Source organism: Diceros bicornis, chromosome 10 (genome assembly GCF_020826845.1).
Source record: "Diceros bicornis minor isolate mBicDic1 chromosome 10, mDicBic1.mat.cur, whole genome shotgun sequence".
Lineage (NCBI taxonomy): Eukaryota > Metazoa > Chordata > Mammalia > Perissodactyla > Rhinocerotidae > Diceros > Diceros bicornis.
In genome coordinates this window covers 32,400,528-32,415,634 of record NC_080749.1, presented here as the reverse complement: position 1 = coordinate 32,415,634, position 15,107 = coordinate 32,400,528, and the positions used below count along the sequence as shown (strand labels likewise).

The window sequence follows — 15,107 nt, the reverse complement described above, 5'->3', positions numbered from 1 at the left end:
AAGTAAAATAGTAAAGATAGAGGGCTTATGTACCAGGCTGAAAATAAGATTTTATATAAGCTGAGATGAAGGGGCACCCCTGAAGGTTAGTGACATAACTAGATTTATCTTTGGGAATGACTAACTTGAGCAAAAGATCAAACATGGATGAGAAGAGAGAAAGCCAGGGGCAGATTACTTATCACTGTCTAGCCAAGCAATGAGCTAAGGAAGCAGCAAACGGCATAACATGAAGATAGAACTGAAGAGACTTTGGGGTTAGAAAGGAGACAAATTCTATAGGATTTGGTGACTGGCTGACTACGGAGGTAAAGCAAGGGGTGGCAGACGACTGTGACATTTCTAAATTGGGGACCTGGGGTGAACAGGAATGACACCAACCAAGAGAGTAAATATAAGCATAAGGGAGATTTGTGGGAGATGTTAATGAGTTTAATTACATAAATGCTGATTTTGAGGGGCCTCTGGGATGTACTGTTAACCACTCAGTCTAGGACTTAATCATATGTTGTCAAATTAATTTGATATATTTATGTAGACTTCTCAACCAATGATAAAACCTTTGAAAATCTTCCTTATTTCCTTTACATCACTAGCATATAGAAAGCCTTCATTAAAACAACAATAACAACAGGGGCCGGCCCTGTGGTGTAGCGGTCAAGCGCGCGTGCTCCGCTGTGACGGCCAGAGGTTCGCAGGTTCGGATCCCGGTTGTGCACCGATGCACGCTTGTCAAGCTATGCTGTGGCAGTGTCCCACATAAAGTGGAGGAAGATGCGCACGGATGCTAGCCCAGCACCAGTCTTCCCCAGCGAAAAGAGGAGGACTGGCGATAGATGTTAGCTCAGGGCTAATCTTCCTCACACACACAAAAAAACAAAACAACAAACCCTTGATAAACTGATTTGATTTGTATGGACTATGATTGTGTATATAAATCAAAACACAATTTTATTATCCATTCTAGGATTAAGGAGCAAAAGTCTTCAAAATTTCTAGATTGCTATGTACAAAGAATCTTAATATACTTAAGAGTATGAAGGCAAAGGAGAAAGAAGAGAAATGATATCTCTTCTTTATATTTACTAGTAGCTAGAGGATATTTTTCCATCTAACTCTTGGTCTATCTGCTTTTTACCCTGGAACAATTAGTCTCCAGGCTACTTGAGAAAAGGACCCAAACCAAGTTTAGTTTTTTATTCACCAGTCACAAGCACTATGGTATCAGATACTGGCTCTTCTACTTAATGAATGACCTTGAGCAAGTTACAAAAGTGGACCCCTATTTAAATCTGTAGAAGAGGATAACAAGGCCTATCTCACAAATCAGGATTAAATGCTATATGAGTGTCTACAACTATGTCTGGCATATAATAAGCAATTGAGTTAATATCTTTCCTTTATGTGTTCTTTGTGAGTGGGAAGAAGAACCTACACTTTTTTTTTTAAATATTGTTTTTAATATAATGACTTTGGATACTATATTTTAAAGTCATCTTCAAAGTTAGTAAAGCATAGGGGCTGGCCCCATGGCTTAGTGGTTCAAGTTCCACACTCTGCTTCGGTGGCCTGGGTTCACAGGCTCGGATCCCAGGCGTGGACCTACACTACTCAACAGCCATGCTGTAGCAGCATCCCACATACAAAATAGAGGAATACTGGCAGGAATGTTAGCTCATGGCTGATTTTCCTCAAGCAAAAAAAGAGGCAGACTGGCAAGAGACATAAGCGCAAGGTGAATCTTCCTCAGCAAAAAAAAAAACAAAAAAAGAAAAAAAGTTAGTAAAGCATAGTAGTTAAGAAGTATTGATATTAAAACTAGTTTAAAATTTACTAGACATCTGACTTTGGTTTAGTTAGTTCACCTAAATATGTTTTCTCATCTATAAAACTGGAATAAAAATTGTACTTACTTTGAAGGTCACAATGTGGCTTAAATGACATAATGCACAAAAGTATGTATTTATTATGTACCATTTAGTGTGCTAATCAAAAAGTTAGCTCTTATTAAAACCATTATAATCTATTTCGTCAAATATGAAAATATAATGTAATTCTTATTGCAGAGATAAAATAGTATATCTGTGTGTGAGTACATACCTGTGTGTGCCCTTGAGGGACACGTGAGTACAAAGTCAAAGGGAACCAAAAAATTAAACTCAATACACTGAAAAATACACTATAAAAGTAGTACATTCTTGTATGAAAACATAAATAAATTTTTACTTAGGAATAAGATGCTGTGGGAAAATCAACTAAATTTTAATCTTTGTAGAATAACTATCTAAACTGTTATTTTTTATATAAATTTGGATGATCACAGGAAACATGAAAAAATTTTAGAGAGTATTTCCATGTATCTTTCAGAAATAAAGACCTTAGGAATAACAGATTTTACATGGTAATATTTACCGAATTAACTTTAATCTGCTTTTAAAAAAGTAATACACAGGTGAATATTAATAGGTTTTTTTATTTTTCCAATGAATCATATAACAATAGCACAAGTATTTTTCCCACTCAGAAACAATATTTCTGACTTGCCCACTGATCACTTTATAATTGTTTTTTTCCTGTTAGCAATAAAGATCCTTCACTGGCCAATTTAAATCATTTTACCTGGTCTCCCTTGACTCCCAACAACATGTTTGATGAAAAAGTTGACTAAAATATATGATACAATCTTTGACTGGGGAATTTTTTATTCTGTGTTTAAACAGAAAGTCCTAAGAGTACTGAACTCATAACCTGTCTCTCAGTGCCACGGTGCAAAAGTGTTTATGCACTAATACTAAATAGTTCAGCTATATGGGCACACTAGCTCATTAATTCAGATCTAGTATTTTGAAATGAGACAAGGGCATGTCCCTATTAGTCTCAAGTTCAACCCTGAATTTACCTATGAAGGAAACCAGCAAAGATAAATTAAGAGCAAAACAAGATTTGGAAGGAAATGTTTGGTCAAATTTTACATACTATTTTCAAGCCATCTTTAAACTGTTTGAGCAGCATAATTTACATACCACCACTTAATATATGCTTTACAAATAAGGCTGATTCATTCAGATATAAAGATGACTTTTCTTGGAGACCGTTCATATCACTATATACATCTGAAGTAAAGCAGCATATATTTTAAAACAATTTCATAAGTCATGCTTTTCCAAAATTCACACTGGATCTAACCTCAATTATTCTGACTTAGCAGTACTTTCAAGTAGCTATCATTGGAAATCCCATTCTGATGTCTATTAAACACCTGAGTAACTGTAGATACATTTTCAGAGTAAATAAGTGTATTTTACTAGTTAAAATTATCTTAATTTGTATATCATATGTACCCACAGACCTAGGATCTAAACTGTTTATTACTCATAACTTATCTTTTAATTAAATGATGATCAATCTAGCACGCACACACACACAAAAGCTACAACAGTGATTCTCGAACTTTAGTAGTAAACAGAAGAATCATATGAGAATGCTTGTTAAAATGCAGATTCCAGAACCCAGGTCACTGGATATTCTAACACAGTAGGTTTGGGGTATAGCCCAGTTAGTCTGCATTTTAACAGGCAACTCAGGTGATTCTGATGCAGGTGGTCTAGGGGGTTGATTATTAGTCTTTAGAAGGTTCACGAACCCCCTGATACATAAACAAGGTGATATAGAATTTTTCATAGACGCCCTCCCTCAAGAGTCCAATGCTTTTTACCAGATTCTCAAAGGGAGCCAAGACCCAAAAGAAGGTAACAGCCACATTGCCTTCGGAAGCCCTGAAGCTCAAGCAAAAAAAAAAAATCCTTGAGCAGCAACGGGATTCCCATGACTTGTAAGATTCCTTTTAGCACTATGAGTCTGGTCTCCTTTCCCTTTTTTATCTTTAGAGGCAGTCATCTTGCAATTTTTACAAAATTGCCAAATACTAGTACGGAAACTTTATCAACATCACTGTTTTTTTTTCCCCAAGAGATTTTGAGATTGGCAATTTTTCTTATGTACTCTACTTGTAGTTTTTTTTTTTTGGCTCGTCTTTATCTTCCCAAATTAGTTAAAACAAATTTTATTTTCCTCTTTATTTAATGTAGACTTTAGAGGAACCGTATAGCTGTTTTTTAAAAAATAATGTGATGGGCTTTGATAACATAAAATTTAAAAATTATCTTGTTTTTGAAAGGCTAATCTAAATATCTTTAGGTAGCCAAGGGCATTACTTAAAAAAAAAAAAAGGCTCTTTGGCCTTTTACTTGAAGTTCCCTATAGCTTACTCATAGCTGTGAGAAACGTTTTATCTGTAAGTCATAAATTCCATTTATTTATCATAGAGGCATATGCTTCTTATCAGTCATATAAAGGAAGATGCAATTTAAAAGTGTTATATAGGCAGCAAAAATAAATAGTAGGAAAAATCGCCAAGAAAGAGTAGAGATGTGCAGTCACTGAACTTCTAGTGTAGCAGCGCCTTGTTCACCAGGATGTTAGTTATTCTAGTGACTATTACGTAGAAAAGGAAGAAAAAGCATGTTTTTCTGAACCATGGTAACATCCACCTAATAACTCTTTATAATAGTGTTTACTATTTATATCCACACAGAGTCTTATAAAAGAGAAATTCTACATCTTTTTTAAAGCAAGAATACTATATGTTAATCACTTATCTGCAACTAAACTGCTCACCTGAGGTTTAGTAGGCAAACAGTACTTTTGCACGTATCTTTTATGTATCTGTTCACAATGAAAAGTAGTAAGCAGCAAACCAGGAAGTGAGCAACTCCCCTTAGGTAGCCAGTTTTTCTATCCTCCTCACTCTCTCTCAGAGTAAAATATAGGAAAGGATAAACAGATACTTAACTTGTTAAAAGACTACATTATGCTGAGAAGATTTTAATGTGTATGTTTCCATGTTAAGTCCTTCATCTCTAACTATTTAAGGAGAAAGACCGTTCCCCTTAAGGAATTTCAAGTACAAACCAATAGGTATTAAAAGTTTTTTGCTCACGCTTTTGGAGAGACGGAAAGCAGAAGAAAGGCAATGGAGACAAGGCAGAATCTTCGTTTGCCCCAGTAATCAGTTTCTGCATCAAAACATGTGTAACCGTACTTGCTTTAGAATAACCAGTTGGTAGTGTGTGTATGATATGCATGAGTGCGCACGTGCATGCTGGGACAAGAGGGAGCGCTGTTAAATAAGACAGTCTGCTAATACCTGGTTCTCATCTTCCTCCCTAAGAAAGACTATCCATGGTGGCAGGGTTGTGGTTCCTGCGGAGGTCCACTTCAATGCACTTAAGGATACGAATGGCTACATAATCTGCTATTTTTAAGTATTACTTTCCTGAAATTTCTAAACCACTTCAATTTCACCTAAGCAGTCAGAAGTCCCCTCTCCTAATTCTTCCCTGGGCTGAGCCAGGATGAGTGCTATTAGCTCTCTCGCTCTAATCTCAGCAACTAGACCTAAGGACCCAGAAGCCATCCTTAGAGGAATTCCTAATCACACACTACTGTCTCTCCCAAAACAAGTTATAGAGTCTAGATTCTGGAGTGCCATGAGCCCCACCAGCAGCCTGTGAACCTGGTGTTTAAGGATTTCTCAAGCACAAGGCATGAGAATTTTAATGCAGTGGATCTTAGCCCTAGAACAATAATTATCAATATTGGCTGCACTTTAGCATCACCTGAGGAGCCTTTAAAAATGACAATACTAGGGTCCCCACCTTCAGAGATTCTGATTTAAATGTTAGGGGTCGGTCCTGGATGATTTTAATGTGCATCCACTAGATCACTATCTTAGACCTAGGAGAAAGAAGTGTATGTAAAACAAACAAAAAGTATTGCTGTAACATGTGGAATTGTTAAGGAAGGGGTAAGCAATTAATAAATTAATGGATGTATATATACGATAAAGATTAAATTTTAAGTGTTATCAAAACTGATACTATAGTTTGGACAAATAAAATAGAAAAAATGTTGGCTCTATTAAAAAAACACTATAATTGTCATTTACAGCAATTATTTATCATATTTGTCTAATTATCATGAATTTCAACAATTATGAATACTATTCAATATACATCAAATTAACAGTGCTAGTTTTATTTAATTAGATGACAGAAATATAGAAATAGAGAATCATAGGGCTGAATACTCAACTCTGTCCATATACTATATGCTCAGATTTAACGGACATGAACTTATTTATAATTTTAAAATTTAAGAAGATATTACCTATCAGTAGGGTGCTCTGATTAAATATCAAACTAGACAATAGTCCAGTATTATAGACCACTGGATTCCTTTTTACTAAATGAGGAACAATAGCACGTTCCCAAACTAAGTAACAAATATTTCGAAACATAACTGACAGGCTGGCACTCTTGTGCTTAATTGATACTCATATAATAATGTCACTTTTACACATAAAACTCCTTTCTCCATATACTATTTTCATATAGACTCTGCAAACTAATTTCAAAGATAATAAAATTAAACAATACACAGTAGTAACTCAATAAAATGAATATCTTCATAAGTTAGATACAAATGGAGTCTCTATATGCAGAATACTTTTTCATTAGTTTATGATTAAAATTCCAGAAAGGCTTTACCCTCATTTCTGATGACTAATCAAGCAGCAGTGGCTTCTGACATTTCAGCCCTGAGTTTTCTTGTGTCTCTTTTAGCCCAGGATAGGAAGTGATTTTAAAAACATTTAAGTACAGCAGAAGAGCTTTCTATTTAAAGGAATTCTTCAGAGAAACCTTTTCACCATTTACTTTACAGCCTTTGTATGTTCAATGTTTCATGTAACAAATTTCTTAAAATTTGGTACAACAATAAAATGAAAATAGTATGTGTCCCTAAGAGACAAAACCACAAATGTATACCAGAAAAATAATAAAGTTTAAAACATACAGGAAACATTCTACCCCAACTGTAAATAAGGTATAAATATGAAGTGAGATACTTAAAAAAAGTTTTCTTATAAATTATGTTCATATCATCACATTATATCTGGAAGGATGATACAGTACCGCTATTTCTAGGATGACAGATTTAAGGTTGTAAAGCAAAATAGGCGTTTTTAACTCCCAGCTATTATTTTTGTCTGTAGTCTGTTGCACCATCTTTCTCCATTGCCATATGCATTGTAGGTGGGATGTTTCCTGTTGTTACTATGTCTAGCTTTGCAGACTCAACTTTCAAACAGTTTGTTTACTTCTCAAAGTGTGATCCTATAACTGTGCTCTGCTCTCCCCAAGTCAAAGCAAGTTACTAAGGTGTGTACCCAGTTTTTCTATTTAATATCCTTTGGAAAGAAAAAAATTCAAACTCTTTGTTAACGTAAAGGAATTTAAACACTAACACCAAAAATCAAATACAAAAATTATAATGGAAACAAAGATGAAATCATACAACTTTCTTACAAATCCTTATATCTATCTATCAGTGTAGTCAAAACCTTTTATGTGATTGGAATATCCTTTATAATTTATTATGAAGTCTCTTCTTATCAGACATATCCAGGATTAGTCTATAGTAACAGGATTTCAAACTAGTGTTAGATCAAAACCATCCCAGGAAAAATTGTGTCTTTAATCTTCCACCATCTCATTTTTCTTTTTTTCCAGCAACAAGTATACTGTAGCATAGCAAATTCAAGATAATTAAAGGAAACAACTTTCTTTTTTCTTTTTTTTTTTTAAAGATTTTATTTATTTATTTTTCCCCCCAAAGCCCCAGTAGACAGTTGTATGTCATAGCTGCACATCCTTCTAGTTGCTGTATGTGGGACGCGGCCTCAGCATGGCCGGAGAAGCGGTGCGTCGGTGGGATCCCGGGATCCGAACCCGGGTTGCCAGCAGCCGAGCGCACGTCCTTAACCGCTAAGCCACGGGGCCGGCCCAGGAAATAACTTTCTTTACTGAGAAAAAAACATATATCCCTGAAAAGTTATAGTAGACAAGAGCTTCAGGAACCATGGCACCAACATACGTGACTTCCAGGGGCACAGAGCTCCCTTTAAAAAATTTTGTACAGGGCCGGCCCGTGGCTTAGTGGTTAAGTGCGTGTGCTCCGCTACTGGCCGTCTGGGTTCGGATCCCGGTCGCGCACCTACGCAGCGCCTCTCCGGCCATGCTGAGGCCGCGTCCCACATACAGCAACTAGAAGGATGTGCAACTATGACGTACAACTATCTCCTGGGGCTTTGGGGGTGGGGGGAAGGAGGAGGATTGGCAATAGATGTTAGCTCAGAGCTGGTCTTCCTCAGCAAAAAGAGGAGGATTAGCATGAATGTTAGCTCAGGGCTGATCTTCCTCACAAAAAAATAAATAAATAAATAAAAAGTAAAAAAAAAAAAAAAAATTTGTACAAATATGGACTTAGCAAAGCCCTGAAAGACTATGTAGTAAATGTTAAAGGAGAACCAAAAGAAATTTAAAGAAATTCAAATCAAATAAAAACAAGCATGAAGAAGTTTTAAAAAAATTCCTCATATTATATTAACTATGTTCAAGTCCAAAGTGGCTGGTCCAACTTTCTAGGAATCTTGCCTTACTTTCTTCTCTTTTAGCTTCCTGCTTTAATCCAAGCGGCAAATATAAGTAGACTAGGTGGCAAGGGACTTTGGTCCTAGACATACGACTTGCTATATGATCTTGGATAAACCAGTTACCTTTTCTGGGCCTCTATTTCCTCAGCAATAAAAGTGAGAGGTTGAAAATTACATGCCTTTATTATTATCACGTAGAAAAGTCTGTCTTAAAACTCAACTTATATCTCCATTCTCTAAATACCTGAAAGAACTGTTTATTCTTTGTAATGTTGATCACTCAAGCTCCATGGTCCCTGCCTGTCTTATTTATTGCTGAATATCTGGCTCAAAACAAGTAGTTAATATTTGTAGAACAAGTAACTGAATGAATATTTATGCTTCTCTATACCACTATAAAAAACCTGAGATCACTTCTCAAGTCCTAGGACTCTCTTTATCTAACTGTGTATATAATATGAATATATATACAACAAATGTAAGTTTTTTCTCTCTTGGAGAAAAATTCCTGCTTATGAAAATGTTCCTATTCCTTTGAGTCAGGATTTGATGTCCCTTAGTTGCTGATTTTAGCCTTAATAATAGTTTAACAATGTCCACATCAGTCTTATTTAAAGAGAATAATCCTTTTCACAAGCCATAACTTCATAAAAGACTGTTTAAACATAACTCAATATTTTTTAGCAGAAACTTAAAGTGGTTTAATCACATCAGGATTTACAAAATAATTTGATTTTCAAGCTGGGTTATTAGGTGATTAGGTCCCCAAGTCTACGTATCCCTAATCAGCAGAATGAGGATATGAAAATACCAAAGCAAAAAAATAAAAAGAGAAAACATTTTGTAAAACTTGTTTACAAAATTTAAACATTATTTCATGTGGAAAATAGCAAGGACATTGTGTCTTTGAGTCAATACCTTGCTATTTTAAACACATACAGAACTATCTTTGTTTAGTTTTCTATAGAAAAAGTGGCATTTATGTGAACAACCCCATGAATGTGCCAATTTGCAAATTTTCAAACTGGAATACTAAATTTTAAGTTTTCTTACTTTTAAAAGGAAAATTCATAATAAATTATTTCACATAGTAATCCTACCTCCTAAGCAACTATGGACAGTAGTTACAAATTTGAAGTTAGACACTCTTCTACTAGTCATTTGTCTAAGCAAGCATTTACCATTCTCTCTTAAAGAGATGATTCTCTTTCAGTCTTTTGGTCATCATCATTTACTGTTTTCTGGATCTCAACCAAACTATTCATCACTTTCTTAAACTGATGAATTATAAACACTATGCAATATTTTAAACAAGAAAAAACAAACATCTATTTAAAATGTTTCTCTAATATGTCTTTACAAAAATATAGATACTATTCTTATAATCCTAGTGCTTTTCAAAAGTTCACTGCACAATAATTTATTCTTTAAAACTAGGAATTGCTTTTCATAGAAACTAAATATTAAGAATGATGGTTAAGTTTCTAGGACGGCTCAGAAAAGCACACTGACCCCAAAATATATAGCACTAGAGTACTGATAATATGAGAAATAGGGAAGAAATTTTTGATCTAGTTTATCAAAGAGAAAGGGAAAAGCCAGTTGATAACTAAAAAAAAGATACTCAATCCTTAAAATGTCCTAAGGGATAGCTAGGCCAACACTTAACTTTAATTAGTCTAATACCATTTAAAACAATATTTTTGTATTAATATTTTAATATTTCCTTTAGCAAGAGGACACATCCAAAGGAGACACAAGCCAATGACATTTTTGAAGAACAGAATAATATACCTTTAACATTTATTTTGCCAACTAATAGGTTTGTTGTTTGAATACTCAATAAGGAGTACAGATAGCTTGGCTCAATACACTGGCACATGGAATATTTTGAATTCTAATTTTAGTCTTTCTTTTTCTACTGCCATGCTTTAAAAGGTCCTGAACTTTCTGTATGTCAGTTTCTTTATGGGAAACAGTAAGGATGTTTTTCCCACTATCTCTCAACAATAAGATTAAGAAGTAAAAAATAATGTGAAGAATTTTAGCAAATATAAAATGCTACATAAAAGTCTGACATACTTTTCAAAGAACTGTAAATTAAATTAAATTTGTTTATTCTGCCAAATGAAGAATAACCAAGTTAGACACTTACCAAAACATATTAGGCAGTACTTTTTTCTATACTACAACTAAAGTACAGACAATATTTATAATCACTATAACAGTTAACACTTTTATGGTACTTACTATCTGCCAGGCATTTTTAAATATATGATATACGTATGTATGTGTTATTAAATAACCCTGCGGTGGGCACAATTATTACACCCATTTTACTAATGAGGAAATTGAGGCACAGAATGTCACATCGCTAGTAAGTAGTAGAGCAGGGATTTGAATCCAGACAATCTGGCTTGAGTCCAGGCTCTTAACTTTTTTGTAATATTGCCTATTTAATGTGGGGAAACCAAGACAAGGAAAGGAAACCTATTTATATACTACTTCACTTAATAAGAATTACCAAAAGCACTGCTATAGGCCATGAGTAGAATATTTACATTAATGAAGTATGACCATTTATTCAGATTTCTCTAATACCTCAGTTCCACAACATGTATAGGTGCCCATTTTATTAGCAAAGTGCAGGAAAGCAAAAAGATGAAGTAGATCAGGTCCTCCCTCACCTGCAGAATTTCAGGAAAGTTTTAAAATAGTTTTAGGAATAACAGATAATTTTATTTTTTAAAAGAGAGAAAAAAACTTAAAAATTTAATGCATGTATAATTTCAGAAAGATTGTGTAACATGGTTATTACTAATAGAAGCACAGAAGCAAAAGGAAAGGAAACCAAGTTTTAGTGAACATCCACAACATGCTAGGACTTCATATGCACTCTATCATTTAATAGTCACAACTCTGCGAGATATGTATCACTATACTAATTTTATAGATAAAGTTCAGAACTTTAACAGCTCACAAAAGGTTGCATACTATAATATTCAGTATATGGAGCCAGTGTTCAAACCCAGGAATGTCTCTGAAGCTCTAAAGGTTGTTCCCTATCAATAAAAACAGTATAATGGTTATCACTGATCATCTGTGAATACTGATGAGTTACAAGAATGTAGAATCATACTACTAAGTTCAATATTTAATTTTAAGAATAAATTTCATAACCTTTCTTTCACAAAGCTATAGGGTTGTAACAACAGAAAAGGGTATTTGTCTCACTTTCACATTCTTAACAGAGGTTTTTGCATACATGCTTATAAGCACTGAAGTAATATGAGAAAGTCTTCCTGAAGTGTGTTCCTCAGAACACTTTTTCTAGTTGCTAAGAGGATTAAATAAGATAATGTACGTAAAATGTTTAGCACAGTGAGTGGCACAAAGTAAGGAGTCAATAAATGTTAGTGATTACTATTGCAGTAGAAAATCCTGTTCAGCATTCTTTAATAATTATCATGTTTTCTAAACTTTATTTGATAAATGAACCTTATGGAGGGGGTGTCATACCTATTAACTTATCACAGAACTAGGGATCTTTGGAATACACTTTGATAGAAAGAGAAGTAGGAAGCTGTAAAACAGAGGGAACACATCAATCCCAGAATAATTCCCAAGTGATTCTTCATTTCTGTCTAGAAGGTAGACTGACCCTTTAGAGTTATTAGATAAATTTAGTAAACTGTCTTCTCAAACACTAATAAGCTTCCCAAACACTTAGGGTCTATGAATCATCAGTGGTCTCCTAGATACTGCATGAAAAATAAATCAATGCTAGTGATATTGTCTTATTTAGAATGCTTTATAAATAAACAACAAAGCAAATAAGTAAAAAATAAGCACTAACTCAATTCTGTAGTTCTTAATTTTAGATATTAATCTACTTTAAAAGCATGGTCTGTCATACCTGAGAATGCCAGAAAGTTAAGTTAAAGATCACCTGATGAAGGATGATGCACTGGTAGAATTCATCAACCAACGGTAATGTGATGAACCCTGACTATTCAATGAATGCTTACATATGTTTTACCTCTTCCTTAAAATTTAATATCTCTTTGTGATATTTTCGTCTTAATAAAATTCAGGTAACTTAATCCATTTTTTATAACGTTCTTAATATTTGGGGCATTTCTTGAACCTTCAGTTACTAATTAGATTATTTATTACTTAACCCAGATAGAAACTGGTGTTCAAAGAGGCTTAAAACTTAAAGATCAACATGAAATGAAGATATTTTATTGAAACGTTATAAGTTAAATGGAAAATAAAGATCAAAAATTAAATTTCTTCAACTTTGTCTTTAAAAGTACTACTCCAAGTGAGATACACCAATTATTTTCAAGGCTAACATCAAGGCCTGAAATAGTTAACGTAACTTAGTAATTTATAATTACTTCTGACTGTATGAATTACTCTAAAAATAACCAAATAAAGCTGGAATTGTATTGCTATCATTTTGTATTTCTACTTTTCTTAAAAGAATTTTTAAAATTTTTGTATTCTAGTAACATTAACACAAATATGCCCTAGATTCCGAACATTCAGCTTGTGAATGTGACGTATTCTCCTCTCCCTGTCTTGGTTTGCTCCAGATATCACACTGTTTAATATCCAGGTGCCAGCTGAGGGTCTTCTCAAGTTGTCCACCTGAATGTGTCCCTTACAATCATTTGCTATGATCTCCTACGCCAGCCTAGTAAACTTGCAGGCTTTTTCTGTTTCTTCATTATTCACAACTTAGTCAATCACACCTAGGACATTCTCTTGAATACTTACAGACATCAATTTTAATCCCCTTTCTTGCTTTTCTTTTCTAACCTCTACCTGGTTACGTTTAGGGCACAATGCTATGTTCACTACTTTCCACTGCTATCGGTGTTAAAGGGGTTTGAGACCTGACCACTATAACAATGATTCTATGGGAAAAAACACTATGAGTTGTAAAGTGAAATAAAAATGAACTCTTGTAACACAACCTTTTTATAAGCAGTAGTAAGTTTCTGCATTGAGCATAAAGAATATTGTCTAAGTTTACATATTAACCCTAAGGTTAAAGAAAGCCTTGGCCTACAACATCCTGCAGTTTGGCTCCCACATAACTCCCTAGCATCACCTTTTCCCATGCACTCTCTAGTTCTTAACTTCTGTCACTCTGACTTCATTTAATGTTAGGCACTATGCTCCATTCCCTCTCACGACCTTTGTACATATTGTTCCTTCCTTCCAGAAAACTTTTTTCTCCCTCTTGATAAAGTTAGCTATAATTCATCAAGATTTCAGCTAACTAAATACTTCCTCAAAAAAAAAAACCAAAAAAAAAAAAAAACAGCTCCCCTTGATCCTACTGATTGGTTAAATTATCCTTATAAAACCCTTCATATTAAATACCACGTACCTCTCTACAGCAACTGGAACAGTTACAACTCTGCATTTATTTATATGATTATTTGATCAATATCCTTCTCTACCTCTAGGATATAAGTTCAGAAGAGCAAGATCCATGTCTGTTTTTGCTCACTATTCCAGTAAGCACATAATAGGTGTGAACATATACTAGCTGAAGAAAGACACTGGCAAATCACTGGTAAAAAAAAAAAGAGAGAGATGACAATCACTGAGTCAATGATTCCTACATAGTTTTAAAGGAAAAATCACTATGACTTTTCAGGTGAAAACAAAATACAGAGCCATATTTGATAGAACTCTTTAAAATGGTCATTTTTCAGAAAAAAAAAGAAGTTCAATTTGTGGTGGTAGACGTAGATGGGATGGTTACTTACATGATGGGGCCAGCTGGAAATAAATTAGATGCAAATAAAACATAAATTAAATAGAGAAAACATAAGCTATATCTTTCTGTTATTTTTAGAATTTATTTATATAAAAGATTTATAGTTTTAATCGTGTACTATTTACTACTGATCCTAGGGACCAACCCTGGATATGAATTTTAATTATGAAAGAAAAAAGACCTCAGTATCGTTGGATAAAATTTTCCTGTTTTAACTCCATTTCCAACTCATATTCAGAATACACTTGCTTCAGCCTCCAACGGATTTTCCAGTCATAAGTGCATATCACTTCCTTATTTTTTATACAAGTTATTTTTTCCCTATTTCTTTTCTGACCTGCATTCTGGGAAATAAAAGGAAATAAAGTTTTAAAAACATAAATGCAAGGTATATTATTTCTAACCACTTTCCTAATTTACCAGGTTATTCTGAATTTTAATTCTAGCTTTCAAACTAGTAAAAATAAGCTTCCCCATCCCTTCATCCCATTGGAAGCTTTGTCTTTACTTGAATTACTCTCTTCTGCGCCAACCTAAGATTTCTCCTCTATCTAAACTCTCTTTAACTCATGTCCTCCCCGGAAGCCCACTGTGATTAACTCTACAGAATTCTAATTACTTCTTTACTCTGCATATTTACATACTCAGTTTGATGTTATTTTACAAAGGCTCCTAAACTGTTTTTCAAGAACATGTTTCAGTCACTTAAAAAAAAAGGACTTAATCTTAAAACCTTCTGTTTTATTTTTGTCT

At 34.0% G+C, this 15,107-nt stretch overlaps 1 protein-coding gene across 5 annotated transcripts in view; it reads right to left on the bottom strand.

Moving 5' to 3' along the window:
• Positions 1 to 15,107, bottom strand: part of MBD5 (methyl-CpG binding domain protein 5) — a 402,321-nt gene that overhangs the window by 377,476 nt on the left and 9,738 nt on the right. For 2 of the 5 annotated variants that reach the window (XM_058548920.1, XM_058548921.1), the window contains exon 2: positions 13,959 to 14,144. The exons of the other annotated variants lie outside the window; for them this stretch is intronic. The gene's annotated coding sequence lies outside the window, so the exon portion shown is untranslated. The remainder of the gene's footprint in view (positions 1 to 13,958; positions 14,145 to 15,107) is intronic. 5 annotated transcript variants of the gene reach the window in all.